The sequence below is a fragment of the Canis lupus genome, chromosome 38, assembly GCF_048164855.1.
Source record: "Canis lupus baileyi chromosome 38, mCanLup2.hap1, whole genome shotgun sequence".
Lineage (NCBI taxonomy): Eukaryota > Metazoa > Chordata > Mammalia > Carnivora > Canidae > Canis > Canis lupus.
Genome location: NC_132875.1, coordinates 23,792,085 through 23,816,388, shown reverse-complemented (window position 1 = coordinate 23,816,388; position 24,304 = coordinate 23,792,085). Strand labels below are relative to the sequence as shown.

The following is a 24,304-nucleotide window of genomic DNA, read 5'->3' as shown; positions in this document are numbered from 1 at the left end:
ACAGCCCCTCCCTGACCTTCCATCCCACAAAAAGCTCAGAAAACTCAAATTGCCAATTTCAATTTACAAGTCGGTTGCTGCTCCCCTGACACTGGGATTGTGGATTTCCTAAGAGCTCTCCTGCCAGTAAATGTTTTCTCTTTTGTTCTTTTTCATGGTATTCTAATGGACCACCATAGCTGCAAACATTCTCTAAATAGACCAATCTACTTTGCCAACTTCTCCATTTCTTAAAACGCTACCTCCAGAGAGAACCAGTTTTTTTGTTTTTGTTTTTGTTTTTTTAAGATTTTATTTATTCATTCATGAGAGACATAGAGACAGAGAGACACAGGCAGAGGGAGAAGCAGGCTCCCTGCAGGGAGCCCAATGTGGGACTCCATCCCAGGACCCCAGTATCATGACCTGAGCCAAAGGCAGACGCTCAACTGCTGAGCCACCCAGGCATCCCAAGAGAACCAGTTTTAATAGCTAGTTTCCATGGCTGAGATTTGGGCCCTCAGCCTGGATCTTTCAAAGCAAATAAATCAGATGAGTGCTGTGATCCAGCCGCTCTTTCCTCTTTCTGTATTTTAATCTCACAGTGAGTAGTGAAGCTGTCAAAGCTCTTTGGATGATGGAAGAATGCTATCATTGGGTGCACCACATGGCATCATCAACAACTGTTTCTCTTCCTCATTACACCCAATTCCAGTTCACATCTGGTTTGAAAACTGGAATGCAGATATCCTGTTCCTCTAATTCCTGAGATTTCTGCCAGACTGGTAGCCTTCGTCAATCTTCTGTTGGCTGTGTTTGTGTTACAGAAAGAAAAAGACCCCCTCCACTTTCCACAAATACTCTAAATCTGTTTTGTTTTAGTTTGTTTGTGACAGAGTCCAATTCACTCCGTCTAATTCTTTACTGGGTTATAGTTATGTAGACCCCACAGCAGAAGCAGTTCTGTGGCTTCAGCTGCCCCTCCTAGGAATGTCTCCAGCTGCTATATAGACATTAGCGAATGTCTTCCTTCCTTCATAAGGGACAGTGAAACTTTTAGTAAGAAAAAGATGACAGCACAGGGCTGTCCCAACTCCCTTTCTCCCAAATTGTTGTATATTAGCTTCAAAACAGGTGTATACTGGGGCACCTGGGTAGCTCAGTCCGGTAAGCGTCTGCCTTGGGCTCAGGTCACGATCCTGGGGTCCTGGGAGGGAGCCCTGTGTCCTACTCCCTGCAGAACTTCTCCTTCTCCCTCTGCTCTTCTATCCCCTCCTCCCCACTCATGCTCTCTCTCACTCTCAAATAAATAAAATCTTTAAAAAATAAATAAAATAAAAATAAAACCCACCAATGTTTGCCAGCTTTCTTTTCAAGAAAGCACCAGTGGACTGCCCCCAGTACTGCTTGTTCTACTTCTGGCTTTGACAGAATCCATAGACATGGAGAACAGGTATTTTGAACAGACAGTCCCAAGATAATCCATAATTTTGCCTTTTGCTTCCTCTCCTACAGCACTCAGGTTCGAGCAAGGTCTTCTGTGGTACATTGGTATTCAGGATCTGGTGCAGGGAGGTTATGTCTAAGGCCTGACCTCAAATAAAATATTTCCACCTAGCTAAAGAGTAATTTAACACTTTCCGTGGCATCTGTCCCGAGAGGTGGACAAGTGCAGAGGAGCTGGAGCTGAAGTTGAGGCCAGGACAGGAAAGTACACTTTCTTTTCAGATCAAAATATTTGCTGAGCCTCCAACAGGCATGGTACAACAGGCCCCTCTGGGCGATTGCTCGCCTGCTAAGCTATCCAGGGCACCAGGCTGGTGTGGCCCCAAACCAGCGGGGTGGGGCAGTATATGGCCTAAATCACATCATCTGGAAGCTGAAGACCTGGGACAATTCAACCTAGAAAGGACTTTGAGTTCCTATAATCCAGGAACCCCCAGACTTTTAATTCCATGGTCTATCACAACTCAGGGCGGAGAAATAACTTTAAAAAATAGCAAGCTGTCAGTCATCATTTTGCCAGTTGACCAAATAAAATATTCCTCTTCTGTCATCTCAGAAAAAGGACATTTTAACGTACAAAATATGAAAGACTTATTCTCAAGCAGCCTGGGTGGCTCAGCAGTTTAGTGCCGCCTTCAGCCCAGGGTGTGATCCTGGAGACCCGGCATCGAGCCCCACATCGAGCTCCCTGCATGGAGCCTGCTTCTCCCTCTGCCTGTGTCTCTGCCTCTCTCTCTGTCTCTGCGTCTCTCATGAATGAATAAATAAAATCTTAAAAAAAAGATTTATTCTCTCACTCTAAACGTAAAGAATTTATATCCCAGTCCTTCCCCAGCAAGCTGGTGTTAAATTTATACCAACATTATAAGATTTTTAAAAATATGTGTGTGCATGCACGTGTATAAATATGCACATATGTTTATCTTCCTTCTCCTTGGCTTTTCCATATCGTACAGGCAGTTGTAGTGGAGCGATTTGGTGCATGGACTTTGGACCACAATAGTGAGTTCAAATCTGGGCTCTGCCACTTACAATCTGAAGAACCTCAGATAAGTCACTTAACTTCTCAGCCTTGGTTTTATCATCTATGAAGTGAAGGTCATAATAGTAGTACATACTTTCCCTAAGTAGTTGTGAGGATTAAATGAGCTGATATGTGAAAAACGCTTATCACACAGGAACCAGCCAGTAAGTGATAGCCGTTGTTATCATATAGGCAGGGACTAGCAAAGCCTTCATAAACTGGTCCTTGGGAGCCACCAGTAGAGCAACCCTCTTCTCCATGAAGGTAGCCAAGGGCTGGGGGTGGGGCAGGAATCTGTGGGCAAGTGTGCAGGTCGTTTCCGTGGGAGGGCAAGAGCCCACACTGTAGCAGGGCATGATGACCAGGGAATCTGGCCTCTAGGGCTCCCCTTTGTCCTTCAACCAGGGAGAAGATGAAAATGAGTAGGTTACAGCCTGGGGCTAGGGGAATGGCATGGGAGTCCCCATGTGGGAAGGGAGTGGGGAAGTAGCAAAGCACTTTGCACCCCTTCCTCCTGCCTTTGGTCCAGCCATGGGACACTCCCCTCCCCACACTGGCCCCATTGAGTCCCTGTCCTGCCTCCTGTCCACCTGGTGGCTGGGCCGCCTCTGGATGCAGAGTCCATTGGGTGAGGTCCTGCCCTCCCTGTCACCACTCAGCAGTGGCCAAGGCTGGAATAATGAATGCCCCAATGCTTTGATGCGTCTTTTGGCTGCTGTGGCCTGGGGGCTGCTCCTCTCTTCTGACGCGGCCTCGAGGGAGGCCCCTGAATCAGGTAGGATTGTACTCCATGGCCACTAAACAGCCCCACATTCCTGTGGCTGCTTAATGACTTCACCAAGCAGGAATCAGCTGCCTGAGCCAGGTTCCTCCCCCTACCTGCTCCGCCACCTGTCACACGTGATTTCCAATCTCACCTTTGCTTTCTGATCACACACTCCAGGCAGGAAGAAGGAAAAAGAAAATGATACTCAAAGTGGGAGTGGTCTCTAGGAGGAAATCTAAACTTTCCGGCAAACCCTCCAGCAGCTTCTACAGACAACTCGTTGTGTCACATGGCTGCTCCTAGCTGCAAGGGAGGCTGGGAGGTGTCATCTTGTGTCTGGGAGGCAAAGTGAGGTTTCATTAATAAGGAAGAAAAGAATGGATATTGGATAGAAACCATTGTCTACCAGAAAGGTATAACCAGAATCGACTAGAGCCTTTTTGGTTCCCCCTTGCTCCAAAGCAGGCTCCCACATGACAGGACAATTGGCCCAGCTCCAGAAGCCTCAATGGCAGCCCTTTACTGACGGGGGCTGTTCATGTGTGTGATGGAGTACAGCACACGTTGTCCAGCCAACCTTTTTTTACAAGTCTCTTTATACTTTCCTCTGCCTCCTCTCAACAGCTGTCCCAATATCCCTCTTTTGCAAAAACAAAACAACAACAACAAAAAGACCAAGCACAGCCTGGCCTCAGCCTCCCGACCTCCTCTCATGTGTTTCCGTGCTTTCCCTCATTCATTCATGTGCCCTTCTTGTGGAAGTCAGATTGAGCCCTGGGCTTTCACACATCTAGGCCTCCATATATCTCCCCTCTAAGCACAACCAAGACTGAAAACAAAGAATCTGGAGAATGACATTAAGGTGTATAAATTGTCTTCTACTATGTCCCCTGCTGCCCAGGTTACAATCGAGCCAGTGTAACGCCAGCCCTGTTTGCTCATGGCCAACCCGCAGATACCTGTCAGATACCTACCCCAGCCAGGGAGCACCACCCCGCCCCTCCTCCTCAGCCTCCTATTCTCCTTCCCCCAGTTTGCCTCTGGATAGTCCCCCCACCTCCACTTAGACACCTATCCTGTTTGTTACAGCCAAAGAATTTCCATCTGCTCCTTTGAAGGTTATTTAAGATCGGCTCTAAGGAGGCTCTCAGTTAACATCGCCAGGCTCCAGGCCAGGCAGTCCACGTACTGCTCTGAAAATAAGACCCTGGTTTCTACGTATCCAAACTTTGGATCCCATGTTTTCTTTATATGTGTTCTTCCTCCACCATTAGGCTGGGAGCAACCTGAAAGGATGGGCTGGGTATCCTGTCAACCTCTGGACAAAGGTTACTTTTTATCTCCCCAGCTGGTACGTTTGGGGCAACTTCTATGTATCAGGGGCTGAGGTAGGTACCGAGGATGCAAGGCAGACCCATTCCCTGCCCTCCCTCACTGTCTGCCTCTTCTGCTCCTTTTCCTGCCCCCAGCACAGCACTCCACTGGTCCCTCAGGACGACTGGCCACCAGCCCTCCTGAGGCAGAGGGTGGAGGTTCGGCCTCCAGAGCAGAGCCCCTCATGGTCTTCGTGGCCTCAGAGCTCATACTGCTCTGGGGCCGCTCCGCAGAGCCCCAGGCCTCCTCCCAGTGTCCCGGCAGCCACTGTTACTGTTGGCTCGGCCCGCCTGCCCTGCAGCCAGAGCCTGCAGGAGCTTTTATTTCAAAGGAGGGCAGTCAGCTGAATTTCCAAATCAGAGCTTTTTCCACTTCAACTTCTCTCCTTTTCTCTTTTGCCCAAATGACACGTTCATTCTGTGGCAAGGGGACGGGGCAGTCCTCCTTCCAAGGGTTAAAGACTTTATAAGGAACACGTGAGTAGGGGGAGGGAGGGATGGATGGGGCTCAGCCAAGTCCTTCTCCTGTTGGGAGGGAGGGGAGGAGGAACAACATCAGAGGGCTCTCTAGCCCCCCAGAGGACAGAGGGCGTAAGATCAAACCAGGGAGGCCAAGCCTCTTCTCCTCTCTACTCCAGCCTGCACCTTACTCCTTCCCTCTCTTTCTTGCCTTTCATCTCCTCTCCCTCTCCTTCCTCTTTGCTCCTGCATTCATGCAATTTTTCAGCAGCCGCTGCTTTAGCAGCTGCCGTGTGTCCAACGCTGTGCTACAAGCTAAGAACACAGAGACAAAGTCAAGCTTGAGGCTCCTATAGTCTAGGGCTCGTGGAGAGGGTTGTGCACAGATGACAGGCTGGGGTGAGGAGTGACAATTGGCAAAGAGTTAACTGGTAAGTCTCCAAGTACCTTTAGTGGTGCAGGCAGCATGTCTAGGACGTGGGACCGAGGAGATTAGCCTTAGACAACCTCCAGGGCAGCCTCACTCATAACCTCTCCTGTCCCAACTGAGGGAGAGTATCTCAGTGGGAGAGAACACAGACTGTGGGAGCAGGCTGCCCATCCTCAGATCCCTGGTCTACTCTTTTCTGTGTGATCACAACAAGTCATGTAACTGTTTTATTATTATTGGTTACTTATAAAATAGACCTTTTTGAAGAGCACTTTTAGGTTCACGGCAAAATTGAACAGAAAGTACAAAGAGCTCCCCCATCCCTCCCACCCCTAACATGCACAGCCTCGCCGACCATCAACGTTCTGCACCAGTGCAGTCCATTTCCTATGGTCCTCAACCCTACACTGGCATGTCACTACGAGCCAAAGTCCATAGTTTACCTTCAGGTTCACTCTCAGTAATGTACATTCCATGGGTTTTGATAAATATTTAATGACCTGTATCTATCATCACAATATCATTCAGAATAGTTTCACTACCCTAAAAATCCTCTGGGGGCACCTGGGTGACGCAGTCTGTTAAGCATCTGACTCTTGATTTTGGGTCAGGTCATGATCTCAGGGTTGTGAGATCGAGCCCTGTATAGGGCTCTCTGCCCAACATGGAATCTGGGACTTCTCTCTCCCTCTCCCTCTGCTCCCCACTCTCCATTCTCTCTCTCTCTCAAATACATACATTCATACATACATAAATCTTTAAAAAATAATAAAAAATCCTTTGTGCTCTGCCTTCTGTCTTCATCTAACCTTCTTATCCTCAATTTCTTCTTTGAAATGAGAGAAATAACTGTCTCATGGGGAGATTGTGAGGACAAAATGAGATACTTTATATGAGTATTTTGCTTTAGGTGTGTTATTTATGTAATATTCCAGTGAAAGGCAAAGAGCCCTCCTGCAGTGATCCCTGATTGTCTTGCATGCTATTGGAGGAGAGAACCAGATGGGGTGGGTGATCTTACTCCAGAGTGGTAGATTTGGGGTGGAGGGCTGCTTGAGGAACCGCGATGGGAGGATGATACAGAGGCCCACGGGATTCCAAAGGCACTCTGGACTAGTCCCTGCTCCTGAAGTAACCCATCCAACTTTATCCGAGTAATCTTCTGTCTGCTATTGGCAGAGGCTCCAAGAGCCTGTGTGAGTCACATCCACGTGGCTGATGTGGAGAGGGAGGGAGAGAGAGGTGGGAAGGGCTCATGCCCAGGCTAGGCCACGCTGGCTTGGAGACATTGTTCCTAAAAGTCCCTGGCAGGAAGGGGGCAGCTGTGGGCTGTTAGCCATGCAAATAGACAAGTAAACAGTCTCCAATGAGAATCCCAGATGCTTGGTTCATTCCAGAGACCCAGACACTCATTATGGCCTCCAGGTGGGGCCAGCTCCAGGGAGCCCTGTGCACAAGTTCCCCTGTGCTGCTTGTCTCTCATTCCTCCAGGATCCAGACAGGGCTCTTGCCTGGGAGACCTCAGTGTCCTTCTGCACTGATGGGCAGTGTCTACACAGGGAGAAGGAGACCTGGCGCCTCAGATGTACCACCCTTCGGTCAGACAGGAAAATCATTCTGGGGTCGGCTTGAGCTGCCTAGACAAAGCAGATGAGCTGCACCATGGTGCTAGAGACATGGGTGGGCCGTGTGGTGGCTCTTGTGGTCACCCCCGGGCTCCATCTGTTGGGTCTGTCACCAGGCAGCCACAACTGGGTTTGGGAGATGCCAGGTGCTTGCTATATATATAGTCAGAATTTACTGCCCTGTGGTAAGAAGGGATGGGGAGGGAGAGAATGGAATGGAAACATCTGGTGACCTGATTTTTGTTTTCCTATTCTCGGTTAAGGACCTTGGCTGTGCTTAGGGCTGGAAACAGAAGTCAGGGAAATGGGGCAGGGGCAGGAGAAGGGAAGATGGGGACCCGGAATGCATGTTAGTTGGCTGGGCTCAGAGACAGATGGATGGATCCTGGGAAGGCCTCTGCTCCTCATAGGGTGTTAGGGAACTCTGTTCCCCTGTGCGAAGATTCAATGAGGAAGAAAAGTATGATCTCATGAGATGGTGGCTACACTTGTGGTGAGCATAGCATAAACTTATCGAATCATTATGTTGTACACCTGAAATTAATGTAACATTGTGTGTCAACTGTACTCAAAATTTTTAACAAGTATGATTACATGAAATTTAACAGCATCTCCCAAAAAGGTACAACATGCAATCATATCCATACATAAATCTCAAAGAAGTGCATAGGGACGCCTGGGTGGCTCAGTGGTTGAGCATCTGCCTTTGGCTCATGGTGTGATCGTGGGGTTCCAGGATTGAGCCCCACATTGGGCTCCCTGCGAGGAGTCTGCTTCTCCTTCTGCCTATGTATGTCTCTGCCCCTCTCTCTGGGTCTCTCATGAATAAATAAATAAATAATCTTTAAAAAAATAAAAAATAAAATAAGTGCACAAACACACACACCTTCATTATAGCTGCAAACACAGCCATCAACTCTGCAAGGAAAGCTCACACTTCTTTTAGGAATACTGCAACTGAAACACACATGAACTTGTTCATGGAGACCAGACAGTCATACTGACCTTGAAGATCAGAGCAAGTGCCATGTGAACCATTACAATGCCTTGGATCTTGCAAAGCCTAATGACCATTTCAAGCTTTCTGCAAACTTCCAGAGGGTGCTCCTGCTTTGGGTGAATCATTCAGTCCAGGGTCCCCTGACCATTCCTCATGACTATCCGTGCTCTCCACCACCTCCCTACAGATGGAGACTGTGGTAGAAACACTCACAAGGCTTTTGTTGGGTGGCCAACTTGGGAAGATTTGAAGAAACGAAGAGATTTACATTATCTTTGAGGGCACGTAGCAATCCAGGGATTCCCTGTAAGAGCCACTGGCTAGGAGATGACCAGGGTCCAATCCTGTCTTCCATGATACCCCTTAGCAACCAGTGGAGCTGTTTTTTCCATCCTGCTCCCAGGCCAGGTTCTAATTTCCAATACCAGAAACTACCTCATTTCCTTTATGAAACACAAGCCTATCCAAATGGCACAGTCCTGCTGGCCTGAGGGCCCTTCATGTACAAATGCTGCTGCCAGAACCTCCTCCAAGGCAGCCTTCTTCCACCCCATCACATGTCCCTCCTCATCCTAGGAGGGAGCTGTCTCACCTAAATCTTCGTCTTAGCTGCCCTGCTGTGCTGCCTTTTGACCTGAGGGACTTGGACACCCTCTCTCAGCCAGCCTGAGGGACAGGCCCTCATCCTTAACCCCAGAGAGCTCCATCCATGGCTAGAGAGGAAGAGCAGAGACTCCCAGTTCAGTGGGTTAAATGCTGTAGTGTAGTATCCAACATGCTGTTGGAGCACAGGATGGATGGGGGGCAGCTCAGGGAAAGGAGGTTCTACATGGGCCAGGGCATGAGGAATAGAGGAAGAATCAGGGCAACATCTGAAGACAAGCACCACAAAGGAAGGTTGGGCACAGATGGGGAAGGGAAGGCTTGCATGCTGGTCAGCTACTCATGATGACTTCACCTAAGGCATTCTTCCCTTCCCCTCCACTTTCCCTTTCTCCCTTCCCTCCCTTCCCCCCACCAGTATTTATCAGGCATCTTATTTGTACCAAGTACCCTGTTAGGTGGTAGAAACCAAATAGGACTAAGATGTGCCCTGTCTTGAAGGAGCTTGAGGATTAGTAGGGAGACAAACATGTAAGATTTGTTCTAGCTTCTAGTCCCATAGGAGGGGAAGTACCTTCAAGGTGACATCCTCTAAACTCCAGACCAGAATCTGACCGGACCCCTCATGACATTGGGCAGCATGCCACCAAGCCTCAGAGCCACCTCAACCACTCTTAACCCTAGGCCCCTCTTATAGGCTAGTGTCTGCCTGTCTTGCTTGAAGAGATACCTTGCATCGTCTCTGCTCTGGAAGCTATAGGGCCTCTCCACTAACTGCCCATGCCCCCTGAACGTAGCCTTCAGCTTATCTCCAGGCCAGGACTCCTCCAGGGAAGTGAGGCAAGGGTGGGGAGGGAGAGGTCCACCCAAAACACCCCTTCTACGGAGCAGGATTAGGAGAGCAGATGGCCTCCTGGGAGTCTCCTCCTTGTGAGCCCTCACAAGACTGCTGTGTGAGGGAAGGGTGGCTTCAGAGGCTTCATTTGATCCTCTCTAGACTATAGACTCAAGGAACACAAGGGGTCATCCGGTCCAGTCTCTGGCCTTCAGGTAAGAAAATTCTATAGTTCTCATTGCTCCCTGAATAAACTGTACAATTAAATGCATCAGCCTCCTGCCTAAGGTCTGTGGATTTCTGCCACTCTTTCTCTCCCCATCCCTCCTCCCAGTCTGGCCCTCCCAGCCTGCATGGAGGGATCAGCATGGGGATGCTGACACCAGCTCTAGGAGATGGTTTAGCCATTTGCTGGACTTTCCCTAGAGGTTCCTGAGACAGCGAGACAGTGAGACAGTATCCCTGCACAGTGCAGGGTGTGGCCAGATGCAGCCGTCTTTTGTGTACCAAGGTCATAGATCCTGGCTTTTTTTGACAAGGAGGCACTTGAGTCTCACCTTCCTCTTATTACAGGGGAAGCTCTTTCCTCCTTCTGGCCTCTGAGGAGGCAGAGAACAGTGGCTAATATCCCACTTGATGCCTCAATTGCCTCAACTGAGACTCCCCATGCTCCCCTCGACCTCCCTCTTCCCAAAGAGAGCTCTTCCCCATCTTCCTGGATCCTCTTCTGAACTTTGCATCCTTTGCATTCCGTTTTGGGAACCCTGTTCAATTTTCCACCTTCTATTAAAGGCCAGAACCAGGGCGCCTGGGTGGCTCAGCGGTTGAGCATCTGCCTTTGGCTCAGGTGGTGATTGCAGGGTCCTGGGATCAAGTCCTTCATTGGGCTCCCTGCAGGGAGCCTGCTTCTCCCTCTGCCTATGTCTCTGCCTCTCTCTGTGTGTCTCTCATGAATAAACAAATAAAAATCTAAAAATAAATAAATAAATAAATAAATAAATAAATAAATAAATAAATAAATAAATACCAGAACTCAGGGGGTGGGCTAGGGTTGGGGAGAGGCATTGTTGAGGATGTGGGGAGCAAGGCTCTGATAAAGACTTTTACCAGACTTATACATCAGTTCTTTGGTTTCCAGAACAGTACATCTCTCTGATCCCTGGGTGTGTTGGACTATAGGGCAGATGTCAGGATTCCCCTCCAGAGAAATGCCAGAATGGAAGGACCAAGCCATTGCCACATGATGTAGCCTAATTCCCCCTCTTTTTGAGAAAACCCTTGACAATACCCCTGCTAGAAGTTGGGCATTCCCAGGGACAGAAAATTCTTTACAACTCAGGCCTCTCTGGGGCTCTGATCCAGTAGTGGGCAGTCCTACTGGTTAAAGGAAGCATCTCCCTCATGTTATAATAACAGGGATCTGGGGCAGCCTGGGTGGCTCAGTGGTTTGGTGCCACCTTCAGCCCAGAGCATGATCCTGGAATCCCAGGATCAAGTCCCACATTGGGCTCCCTGTGTGGAGCCTGTTTCTCCCTCTGCCTGTGTCTCTGCCTCTCTCTCTCTGTGTCTCTCATCAGTAAATAAATAAAATCTTAAAAAAAAAAACAACAGGATCCCAAGGCACCTTCTCTATAGCAGGTACTGTACAGAAAGACCCCACTGAATGGCACTCTGGCCAGCAAATTCAGCTTTATTACCCCATTTCACAGATGAGGGTACTGCCAACAAGATAGCTTGAATCCCTTGCCCACGGTCTCAAGCCTGGCATTTGAAATTAAAATCCAAGCCTGTGTTCTTTCCACTACATTGATCTAAACTATTAGGATTTGGGGATGGAGAATTCTTTGTCGAGGGGCCTTCCTGAACATTGTAGGTTATATGTAGCAGCATCCCTGACCTCCACCCACTGGATGCCAGTTAACACCTCCTCCTCCAGTCATGACAACTGAAATCATCTCCAGACGTTGCCAAATGTTCTCCTGGGGGAAGGGGCAGCACCTGTGGTTGATCTGTCTGCACTGCTTCACCTATTGTCTCTCTGCTGGGCTCAACTATTTCCCTTCCACCCACTGGCCTGGTTCTCCCTGCTGCAGTCACACAGAGCAACCACTCTGTCTTTATATCACCCATCAGTCCAAATAACGATGACATGCTTCCTTATCTCCAAACCCCCTCTCCAGGGCAGACTCCAAAGCTCCTCCTTTTCCTGATACACTGTGGTTTCTAGGCTTTTTGCCATGCTGGCAGTTCTCTGCTGCTGAGCATCAGCTGTAAGGAGACTTGGTTAGATAAAATGAGGAACTCCCTCCCTCCCTCCCTCCCTCCCTCCCTCCCTCCCTCCCTCCCTCCCTCCCTCCCTCCCTCCCTCCCTCCCTCCCTTCCTTCCTTCCTTCCTTCCTTCCTTCCTTCCTTCCTTCCTTCCTTCCTTCTTCTCCTTGACTCAGTTATCAGGAGCAGCCCGCATCAGCCATCTTTTCCTTTGAGAAGCCCAGATGCCTCTTCCTTCAGCCTTCATTGCCCTTTTTTCTACCCTAAATCCTCATTGTATGTTTATTCTGTCTCCCTCCACCTGGGCTTTTATCTCCTCTACTTCTAATTTTTTTTTAGATTTTATTTATTTATTTATTTATTTATTTATTTATTTATTTATTTATTTATGACAGACAGAGAGAAGCAGAGACATAGGCAGAGGGAGAAGCAGGCTCACCGCCGGGAGGCTGATGCAGGGAGCCCGATGTGGGACTCTATCCCAGAACCCCAGGATCACCACCTGAGCCAAAGGCAGATGCTCAACCACTGAGCCACCCAGGTGTCCCTATCTCTACTTTTTTTTTTTTTAAGATTTTATTTATTTATTTGAGAGAGAAAAAAACGGGAGAATAGGCGTAAGGGAGAAGGAGAAGCAGGCTCCTTGCTAAACAGGGAGCCTGATGTGGAGCTTGATCCCAGGCCCCAAGATCATAATCTGAGCTGAAGGCAGATGCTTAATCAATTGAGCCACCCAGGCACCCCGCCCCACCTCTACTTCTAATTTGCCTCATGCACACAGTAGGCTTGCACCAGAAGCCGTACAGGTGGATGGTGTCTAATAATAGCACATAGGCTTATGGAGGGGATCGTGCTTTGCAAAGACATAAAGTGTTGTGAAATATAAGGGGGTTATATTTTTCTTCTCTGTCCTCCATCGCAGGCCCTGTCCCAGAGTCATCTCCAAGGCAGACTAGCAGACTGGCAGAGAAAATTAATCAAGGGTTTATTTGAGGAATGGAAAACTTGAAAAAGAGGATACCTTCTAGAACTTTTCCCCATAATCCCCACTGTTGCTTCAGCAGGGGTTAATATGTGGTTGCCAGTGTTAGATTTTAACAGGAGCCATGTCCCCTCTCTCCCTGCCCTCCTAGTTATTTGCAAGCCTGCTCCTCAGGGGAAATTCGATTCTCCCTAGAACCTACCACCTGGAAATATGCCTCACTGCACACACGGTGAACAAGGAGTGCATTAACAGAGGAGGGAGACCGATGGTGGGCCATCAGGTCTGAAATCTGGTTAAGTCTTCCAGTTGTACCAAAGGCATGTGTGTCTGGCCCAGAAAACAGCCACACATGCCTGGTGTCTGAATGGGTCCCTCACTCATTGCTCCCCTGGAGTCTGAGTATACCATGAAATCAATGGGCCATTGTCTTACTGGGCTTCTAGGGTTGGCTCTCTTTGCAGGCCTCTGCTGAGCACCAGGGTCACATTCAGGTTCAGCTCTCTCTGTGAGCAGGGCCCAGTAGGTGTCTGAAGAATAGGAAGAGAGCTCCTGAGACACTCGGCTCTGTCCTGACAGGAGAACCTCCTGCCCTCAGGAAGTTAGGGAAGAGAGGTTCCCCCAGAAGGCTCCATAATGCATGCAGCTGAGCCAGAGCATCAGAGTCAGCTGCCTCTGGGGATGACTGGGAGGCTCAGCGGCTGGGCATCTGCCTTTGGCTCAGAGTGTGGTCCCGGGGTCCGGGATCAAGTCCCACATCAGTCTCCCTGCAAGGAGTCTGCTTCTCCCTCTGCCTGTGTCTCTGCCTCTCTTTCTCTGTGTCTCTCATGAATAAATAAATAAAATCTTTTTTAAAAAGGTAGCCACCTCTGCTATGAGGAGATCAGCTCCAAGCTGGGGACGGGGGCTTTGGAAAGGCTCAGAGGAGAGATAGGATATGAGTTGGACAGGGCACAATTCCCCCAACCAATATGGAAGAGATAGTTCTGACTAGTACAGAAACAGTACGTGTGTATCGGGGGCAAGTGCATGGCTAAACTCAAATGCATTTGAACATCTCCCCCACCCCCACACTATGCTAATAAAGTGAGAAAAGAGGGCTACAGGGCTGGACATCTCTTTCCCTCTGGCCCACATTCTTCTCTGATCCAAGGTCAGAGAATGTGGCATAGTGGTTTGGAAATAAATGGGACAGAGAGGTGAGCTATGGCCCAAGCTCTAGGTCCACGTCACTGGCCAACCCACGATATGATTTTGTCTTTCTGGCCCTATACCTCAAAACTCAAAGCCAGCACTTGACTTGGGAGAAGGAACCAGGACAGCTGTGCGGGACCATCCTCAAGCCAAGGCATTGTTTGGCTATCTCCCCAGCTCCATCTCAGCCCCAAGCTGCTCCTGTCTCCAACTTTCAAGGCCAGGGACCACTCCCCAGGAGACAAGAGTGGCAGAAGCAGGATCCATTGATGCCTCTGTGGCCTGCAAAAATGGGTTTAGCATGCACCGTGGGGCCTTCCGTTCATCAGAATACAAAGGAAGCTGACAGACTGGCGCCACAGGCTCCGTTTAATAAAATGAAATTTAACAGGGATAAATGTCAGGCCCTGAACTTGAGTTTAAAAATCCAAGTAAAAAAAAAAAAAAATAAATAAATAAATAAATAAAATAAAAATCCAAGTGCGTGAGCACAGAACGGTAGCGGCAGGGCTTAGGAGTGGCACGTATAGGAAAGCTTTTAAGTTTTAGGGGATGATGAGCTTGTTGTGACTTAAGTTGCCAGTAAAAACAAGAATTTGCCCCTTGGATATAGGATGGCAGTGTTTACAGTGCACTCAGCACAATCTCTTGCCAGCCTTGAAATACCCAATGGTGTGGGCACTACTCTATTATGCCCATTTTGCAGAAGAGGAAGTGGAAGCACAGAAATTTCAGTAGCTTACCCAAGAACGCATAGCTAGTAAGTAGTAGAGCCAGGAGTCCTCTGGATCCAGACCCTGAGTGCTCTGGGTTGGAAGCATGGAATTTAGCTCGGGGAGGCAGTCATTTTCTGCTCTATGCTGAAAAGAAACCTTTTTCCAGAGTCTTCTATTTTGTTCTAGGACCAACACTCCAAGTCTTCCTTAGAGGTAGGTAAGACGGAGCATGTTCAGAAGAGGGAGCTTAGGAATGTTGCAGAAAGGGATGTTTGGGGATGTTACCTTCCTCCTCTTCATCTACCTAGTGCTCTAGCCGCAGTGTGGGGAGTCACCTGCAATACCACCCTCAAAGCCATTCTCCCACATCCTCCCAGCACCAGCCCTGAGTCACAGCAAGCTTAGCAGGCTCCTAAAGCCCTGAAGGCTTTCCACACATGCCACTTCTCAGATCCGCCTTCTCCCTCCAAAACCCATCTTGCCTTGGCCCCTTCTCCCATTCACAGCCACTTTTCAGCCAAAGACACCAGCATCTCTTACCTCCATTGATCACTGCAGACCCTCTGCTAACTGATCCTGTCTTCATTCCTGCACCACCAAGTCACTCTCCACAGGACAGCCAGAGTGGGCTCTGACAATCGAAACAGGCCCCTGCCGTCCTGCCAGTTAAAGCCCCTCCACACCTCATGCCATACGTGGAGCACGGCCTCAACCCTAACTGGTCCCAAAATTCTCCAGGGCCCTTGTGCATGCTATTCCCTCTGCCTAGAACGCTCTTCCCCACCGTCCAACTCTTGTGGCTGCTCCTTTCTTCCTTCAGGGCAGGGGTCAATGCCAGGTCCTGGTAGAGGGACTCATGCTTGCCAGCTCCTGCGTGGGTTTGCCCTGCTGTTCCCTGGCCCAACACTCTTGTCCCCAGCTACCTGCATAGTCCACAGCATGGTCTGAGATGATTTATCCATTTGTGCATTTACTGTAAAGTCCATGAACATGAGGCCATTTTGTTTTATTCACACAGCAAACTCTAGGCCAAACACAGAGACACATGGTGAGTGTGCAATAAATATTTGTTGAGCAGATGAAGGGCTCAGAGAAGAAGCATTCCAGGTCTGGAGGGCTTCATACCTGAGAGAGGACTGTCATTTGTATGATCCCGTATTTCAGAATTGCGACCCACTTGTTTAGCAAATACTGATATGGCACTTACTTCCCACCACAAGCCACTCCTAGCACGTTTTACATGATAATCAATCCCCCTGTGAGGTGGTGCTAGCATTACCTCTATTTCACACACAAGGAAACTCAGGCCCAGAGAAGCCAAATAACTTGCCAAAGGCTCCACAGTCATAAGGGGCAGAGGCAGATTTTTGAACCTGGAGCCCATGCTCCCAAGCACCTCAATATGAGGTCAGTGTGTAGAAGCTTCTGGAAATGCCCTATATATCCACAGAAGGCATGCTTTCCAGGGAGGTGGTCCCAGGTGCAAAGGGCAAATGCCAGAGGCCTCCTGAGTCCACATGCTTGGAAGAAGTCAAGCCTGGACACAGCTGACCTCTGTGACCTCTGACACCAGTCTCTCTGATCTAATACTCCCCCTCCCCCAACCACCACCCAGGGCTATCAGGGGGAGAGTGCAGGCTCACAGAAATGAAGTCGCTTTGGCAAAGGTGGAACGCATTCCCAGAATCCAAGGTCGTGCTGTTCCCCACAATGGTCAGTACTGGAATTAGCAGTGAGGCCTTCTAGTCAGTCTGCAAATCAAGGGGTACAGCCAGCAGGGGCATGGCTCCTGCTAAATCACCCCATCTCTTCCCTGCTGGCCCTTCTGCCTGCCCTCCCAACCTCCAGGAAGGGGAGCGGAGAGGGGGAGGATAAAGGGAGCAGGGAGGCATCCAGCACAAGAGAAGACGGGCTGCTCTAAAAGAGCAACCAAAAATTCCCCCCTGATTTATGAGGTTTTGTCTGTGTCAGAGTTTTGGGATTAAACCAAAACGCCTTGGCCCATCCTGTGGTGGCTCGGCATAGGGTTTGTTTTCCAGGCAGATTGCCTTGGCCTGCCCTGGAATTTTCTGGCAAAGTGGCCAGTGCAGCCCAGGGAGAAGGCCTGGGCAAGGCAAGGTAGTAGCACCCGTCTTGTGCAATGCACAGAGGCCCTAGGCGTCGAGAGGGTGGCCTTGATTCCACTTCTCCTGGAGCAGGCAGCTGGGTGAGGGGGCTGGGGTGACTCCATCTGCAGACTCACCTGAGTCGTTCTGTGTCCCTCTGCCCACACCGCCTGCCACAGGAGCTGTGTGTGAGGACAGAGATAAGCTCTGCCAGAAGCAGGCACCGAGGGTGGCCGAGATGCCTGGGTCCGGGTGGGATGTTGCAGATGGGGGCTGTGCATGGGACACGTCATGTGGGGCCATCTAAAGACAAAGGACAGGGCTAGGGAGGCCAGAGAAGGTGGTGGGGGTAGCTCCTGTAGCCCTGGGGGAACAGGAGGGGAAAAGGAGGATAAATTAGGACACGGAAAGAAGAATACACACACAGAATAGGAAAAGGAAGGAGGAAGGAAAAAGGAGCTTTTTGCTTCCTTCTGGAGTGCAAACTAAGGAAGATGGCTTCATCCCTAAACTGCAGCAAGAAGTGTCGGGTTAGATCCCAGGCACAGGGGAGTCCCACCTGCCTGCATCTGCTGCCATGAGTTCCACGGTGAGATGCCTTCCTCAGGAGCTCGGGGGTGGACGGGCTGTTTTAGAGAGTGGCACACAAGATCCCCAGAAGCCCGTCTAAGTATTCCATGATTTTCTTGGACCAGGGAAAGGGCAGAGAAGCAAGAACAATTCCTAATAACTGGGAGAAAGAAGACAGAGTCGATGTTGACTGAGGGCCACTGGATCTGCCAACATCATCTCACTGAGAATTCACATGCTGGCCTCTGGACAGGTGCCTGATCTCTCTTCTGCAGGAGAGTAGTTAGAGAGCCGTACAAGGCCAAACAGCAGCTCACCAATGCCCATGATCCTTCTACCAGGCTACATTTGGAAAAGGCAGCAGGAGGAGGCTTAGTGGTAGTTGAAGAAGGCAGCCCGCTATAGTGAAGAGACCACTGCTCCTCAAGGACCAAGGTCTCACATGCGGATCTGATGTGCAAAAGGTGCAAGATGCCTTGTGACCTTGGACAAATAATTTTCATACTCTAATCTCAGTTTCCAGTCATATAAGGTGAGGGCTTGGCCTAGGTGCTCTCTAAAACCTTCTCCAAAGCTAAGCTTATTCTGTTGGGAACCTGCGTCCCATTGAATGCCATAGCTTTCCTTTTTTTTCTTTTTAAGATTTATTTATTTATTTTGGAGGGAGGAGGGACAGAGGGAGAGGGAGAGGGAGAACCTCAAGCAGACTCCCCACTGAGTGCAGAGCCTGACACAGGACTTGTTCCCACGCCCCATGAGATCATGACCTGAGCTGAAACAAGAGTCAGACACTTAACTGACTGAACCACCCAGGTGCCCCAGGAATAGCTTTCTTATTCCCACTTGTGGTAGTATGTTCTATTCTGTGCATACACTCTAGGTATGGGTACCCTGCCTATAGCCCATTCAAAATTGAGAACCGAGCTTGGAAATTTTGATGATAGCTTCTTTCAGAGGGTGCGATCAGTTAATTAACCAAATAAATAGCCAATTATTTATTAAGCCTACTGTGTGTCTGGAGTGACACTTAAAGGGAGAGAGAGCCTTGACCTCCAGCTCCGAGGAGCTTACAGGCTAATGAGAAATCCACCGCCACAAAGGCTGTTTGCCAGGAGTGATCAGAAATCGTTATTGCTTTATAGGAAAGCTTTGAAAGCCAAGGCTACTTCAGCCCAGCCTCTGCCATTTAGAGATGAGAAGGGAAGATCCACGTGAGTCAAGGTTGGGAGTATCTGGGACACACAGTGCCTGTTAGGACGGCGGCACATGGGGTCCCTGGCTACCAGCTCCTCAGACAGGGAAGTCTGTGTTGCTGAAGTCCTAGTCAGTTGTCTCTGACCTTAGCTGGCGGTCTCCAGGGGGATTTGGCAACTTGATCATGGGCGGGGGTCTGTGTTAAGTGTGAGCATGGGGCAAGCGCATGGCCACACTAGGAGGGCTGGCTGATCTGACTTGGGAAGGGAGGCCTCTGGCGGGGAGGAGGAGGAGCAGGGTGAGAGTCTTCCTGCCAGGGGGCATGAGAAAGATTCAGGCCTGGAGGAGAGAGAGCAAGAGGCTTGCTCCATGGACTGCAGCTGGAAGGGAGAGACAGAGACACCAGCCAGAGACAGAGGTCAGAGACAGTACCAAAGTGGCTAGCAAAGCCAGCAGAGGGGCTTGGGAGGGACACTGCACTTTATCCTGAGGGTAACGGAGCAGCTGTTCCTCCTGCCCTTGTCCAGAACCACCCTTCTGTGGACTGTCCCTGTTCCTGCCTTTCTTTACAAGGCTACCTAGGATAAATTCCCTTCTGCTTGGCCTGGTCCGATCCTGCCCACCCCCACTGGCACTATTTAGATTCCCTGTCCTCTAGGAAGCCTTCTTAGACCACCTCATTTCATTGGTTCATTTCATTCATTCATTTATTCCACGATGCAATGTGCACTAAGCTCCTCCAGTGGGCCCGGCTCTGTGCTAGGCTCTGGCCAAGAACAAGCTGCTCTGGTTCCCAGTGTTGTGCAGCCTGTGGAGTACAGCGGTTGGAAGCCTCCATGACAGCTCCTGTGTCCATCTTTCTGAGGTGCCCAGCCCACGAGGCTTTTAAGGGCCCTTCCGTAAGGGCCCTCCCTCTAGACTGACAGTTCTTGCAGGCAGAGATCAGGCTTCTTCATGTCTTTATTCTGGGGCTGGTTGGCTCAGGGATAGGCACTTGGGAGTGCTCAGTCCCTATTTTAGAGGTGTCTGGCTTTCCATTAAACAAGGTGGAAAGTTCTAGCTGACACCCACCCCTTTCCCTAGTCTCCCCAGCTACAGCACAGCTCCTCTGCAAGGAAGAAAGATGGAAGCTCCAGTTCAACCTTTGGCCCCAGGATGCAGAAAGAAAGCAGAGAAAGGAGGGACTAAGGGCAGGAAGTGACTGGGCGGGATGCCAGCCCGAGATGCCTCAGGCCAAGCGGGGGTTCTTGGTCCTCTGCGTTTTGGAATGTGACAAGGGTTTGCCAGGGCATCTTGCAGCGGCTCCTCCCCAAGCCACTCGCTGCTCACCCTGGACAGAGCCACACTGGCAGCCCCTGGGCCCTCCTGATGGTGCACTGGTGCCCCATGGTGGACAGAAAGCAGGCCCTGATCTCACTCTCTCCTGAGGTTCTGTGTCCCACTGACGGAGAAGGCTCGGAAACCTGTGTGCCACTGCCCACTGCGTGCTGCTGTTCCTGCCCTGGCATAGGGGTCAGCCTAGGGCATGGCCCCTGAAGTCTCTCCACCATGACCACCAACCTTTTACCTGGATTGTCAGAATTTCACCGGACCCCAGACCTGGTGTTGTCCTTCAAATCAGGCACAGATCTGCTCTCTGCTGGTGGGCGTATTCCAGCTCATCTTAGAGACAGAAACCTACTGAATCTAAAAGCCCACATGGGGGCTGGGGCGCCCTGTGTAATCCTCCCGTCTTTAGGGCGGGGGCGATGGGAGTGAAAACAAGGCTTCTGCCTGCAGCTGACTGTCTCTCTAGGCAGCACAGGAGGGCAGAGTCAGAAGGGATGGCAACTCAGAGGCCATTGAGCCTGGGGATGTAAGGGTGCAGTGGAAAGCTGGATGAGGATGGAGTTGACCTGGGTCTGAGACACAGCCCTGGAATGCTCTGGAATGTAGGAGCATCTTGTTTTGTTTTGTTTTTTAAATTTTAATTTTATCCCCCCCCCCATAGTAAACTGTGCTAAGTTGCTAGAAGAAGATGAGAGGTAACCCTCTGAAGGCACCAAGGGAACAGTCCTATCCTGAGGGCTCATCTTGGGGTGCTCTGTTGGCCTGTCATGTCCCAGGCCCGAGCTTCCTGGAGGGTCATTGGCAGAGTTCTACCACGGGAGCAAAGCAGAGCTAGAGAAACACTACAGGAAAAGGGGCCAGGGAGCAGTAACCGAGCCTGGAAGATGTCAAGAGGACTCGGAGCCAGAGATAAGGAGGAGAGAGCGGGAGGGCAGCTTGCAGATGTCAGAGTGTAAGGAACAGTCAGATGGCTGCCAGATGTGGACAAGGGCTGTGTTTACTCACCAGAAGGAAGGGAGACCCCTGAGCTGGGGTGGTGCCAGGGGCTTGGATACCCTTATTTCCTTTGCCCCCCCTTGCTGCAAAGCCCCGACTTCTTTCACAGGAGCCTGAAACTTACACAAGTCATCAGTCATCTGCTTATGGTCCCATGGGTAACGTGGTAGAGTGTGGATTCGAATCCAGCTCTGTTGGATCCCAAGTGGGTTCCTAACAGCCGAGTGCTCACCTGAGAGAGGAGGCATGGCTGGATCAGAGAGAACAAGAGGACTTAAGAAACTTAGCACTGAAACCAGAATCTCTGGCTTTGCCCCTTCCCTCCCTGCCCCTTCCCCCCTCCCCCTCTTCCCTCCTGTCCTCCTCCCTCCTTCCTTCTCTCTCTCTAACCCTCCAACACTGTTTACTGAGCAATTATAACCTGTCAGGCATCATGCTAGTTCTGAGGAACAAACAAATAGGAACGGGCCCTTGACCCTGGAAAATTCACAATACCTTGGGAAATTCCAGAAACCTGAGGCAGGTCTTTATGGACACCTCCTCACCCTCCAGAGGGCTTTTTCCTCCCTGTCTTTACTTCTGAGTTCCTCATGGGGGCCCAGCAAAGTTTCACCTCTCCCTCCTGCCCCAGGTCCCTCCCTCCCTCCTTTGGGAGAGGTTGGGCAGCTCTGGCCAAACCACTCCCTCCCAGGGGTGGGGGTGGCTCCTGCCAGAGTGGGCAGTGACGCCACAAACAGGCTGTAAAAGCCCTGAGTCTGAGTTCTGCTCACACATCTGGACACAGCTGGACCCAGGGCAGCCCAAATTCTCCAGGTCATAAGTCACACTGGAACAAACATTTCCTTGGCTTCCAGCCTCTTCCCCTCACAGCCACTGACCCAACTGCCTCCTACCCATAGAACTAACCACACCCCATTCCTCTCCGCTCTGAAATCACAGTGCAACACTTAGCCATCACCCACATGGCCCATTCTCGTGGCAGTTGCCATCAAATCAACTCAGTCTGGCAACCAATACATGTTTCAAAATAACTCAAGCTGTTTGTGCAAATTCTCAAATACTATGAAGAGGATGCAGTGGATCAGTACTATCCCTCTTAAAATCCTGTTTTACCTCTCTCTTTTATTTCTCTACATACCAAATCAGATCCCCTACCTCTTCTCTTCCAAATTCCTACTTCCCAAGCTCCTCTTCCAGCTATAGCCACACACACCCTTTCTCATCCCTCTTCTCTCTCCTCTCCTCCTGATTCTGCAGCACAAAAGCCCATAGTACAGAGTCTGGCAAAGCCAGAGACTCTGGAGAGAGGGTTGGGAAGTAGGTGACTGGGTAAAGCCCATCTTTCCTAGGCAGGAGAGAAGGCAAGGTCTGGAAACATTCATGCGGTGATCATTTATTCCCCTGCACAGGAGCTGACACCACAGATAGCCCTTCCAAATCATGCCAGGTCCCACCAGGGCAGAACAATTTCCGGACAAAGTGGTCATACCAAACTATTTCCATCAGTCCTGATATAGATATTCTGTTCCCAACCCAAGCTACAATGAGCTATCATTAGTCAATTGTCCCAATTTGGAGCTGGGAAAATATGGTCACCAGATCACTGACCCATCCTCCCTCTTAGCAAACATCATATACCCTGATTATATTAAATACTTCCACTATTGCTATGGATTGAATGTTTGTGTTACCCTAAAAGTCATATGTTGAAATCCTCACCAACATGATGCTATTTGGATGTGGGGCCTCTGACAGGTAAACCAACACTTTATACTGTCCTCATGAACAGATTTATGAAAGAAACCCCAGGGACCAGACTTGCCCCTCCTGCCATGTGAGGACATAGAGAGAAGAGGGCTGTCTATGAGTCAGGAAGTGGGTTCCTGACACCAAAACTTCTGGTAACTTGATGTTGGACTTCCCAGCCTCCAGAACTTTGAGAAATACATTTCTGTTCTTCATGAGCCACCTCATCTATGGTATTCTGTTATCGAAGCCCAAACAGAATAACACATATATTCCTATTGATTCCATTAATGTCTACTTGGTTACCTAGGGATTATAGGTTCCTCAAGGTCCCAGACTATATTTACTTTCATTTTGTGTTAAGCCTCAAGAACAGGTGCATACTAGTTAGCTAATGCTGCATAACAAAACATCTCAAATATTAGTGACAGTCATCATTTATTATTTCTCATTGTTTCTGTGGATCAGGAATCTGGGTGTGGCTTGGCTGGGAAGTTCTGGCTCAGTTCTCAAGCAGTTTGATCAAAAGGTTTGACTGGGACTGAAGGATCCACTTCCAAAGGTGACCTATTTACGCGGCTGCCAAGTAGGTGCTGACTGTTGGTGGAAGATCTTAGTTGTTTCCCAACGAACCCTCCATGTGGCTTGGGCTTCCCTACAACATGGTTGTTGGGCTCCAAAGGAAAACCATCTTGAAACAGAGAGACAGAGATAGGCAGAAGCTGAATCCTGTTTTATAACCTAACCTTTGGAAGTCACATCATACCACTTCTGCTGTGTTCTATTGGTCAGAGCAATCCCAGGCTCCCACTGAGGCAAGGGGATCATTAAACCCTACATCTCAGTGGAAGGAGTTCAGCCACAGTGTAAGAAGAGCTCAAGGGATGGGATAAATAAACAGGCCTGGCAACCTTTGAAGAAGACAGAGTTGCAACATTGCCAGCCCTTGCAAGCCCATAGCAAACGCTCAGTGGTGAGTTCAGCACCCATTGGCACCTGAAACTGAAATACTGACATCACAGGGGGCCTGATATAAAGAGGAAAATACATTCAGAGTCCTAATTCTTCACCCTTCTAGCTTTCTACCTCTTTGCCATGAGGTCTTAGCATGTCTTCCCTACCCTGACTCTGGCCCCAACAATATGACTTGCCCTGACTGATAGGCTGTTAGCAGATGGGGGTCAGCCTTTAAATGCACTCACATGTTTCTCCTGGGGTTCCTACACTTTGACCTTTGGCAGGAAAATAAGCTGGGTTGGCCCACTGGGGGATATGAGACATGCAGAAAGGAGCCGATTTGCCTCAGTTTCCCCAGCTGATGAGCACCAACATAGAAACATGTGAGCAGGGAAGATGAGAAGAACCACCCATCACCCACAGGCTTGTGAGCTAAATGAACATATCTAGCTTTAAGGCCTCAGGTTTGGGGGTTGATCAGTTATGCTGCATTTTTGAAGCAATACATGACTCATATAGCACTATCCTCTTATTGTCATGGAAAACACCTCATGAGCTAGGAGCCTCTGTTCTAGGTCAAACTTGGTATCTATAGTAGATGGAATAAAAGCCCCTCAATATCCACATCCTAATTCCCAGAACCTGTG

General features: G+C 49.7%; 1 long non-coding RNA gene across 1 annotated transcript in view; it reads right to left on the bottom strand.

The window, feature by feature from the left end:
- Nucleotides 1-21,600, bottom strand: part of LOC140626823 (uncharacterized) — a 32,089-nt gene extending 10,489 nt beyond the window's left edge. Inside the window, exons 1-2 of the long non-coding RNA XR_012025824.1 lie at nucleotides 21,450-21,600; nucleotides 21,079-21,204 (exon numbers count right to left, since the gene is read on the bottom strand). This is a non-coding gene — a long non-coding RNA (uncharacterized lncRNA). The remainder of the gene's footprint in view (nucleotides 1-21,078; nucleotides 21,205-21,449) is intronic.
- Between the last annotated feature and the right edge of the window lie 2,704 nt (nucleotides 21,601-24,304).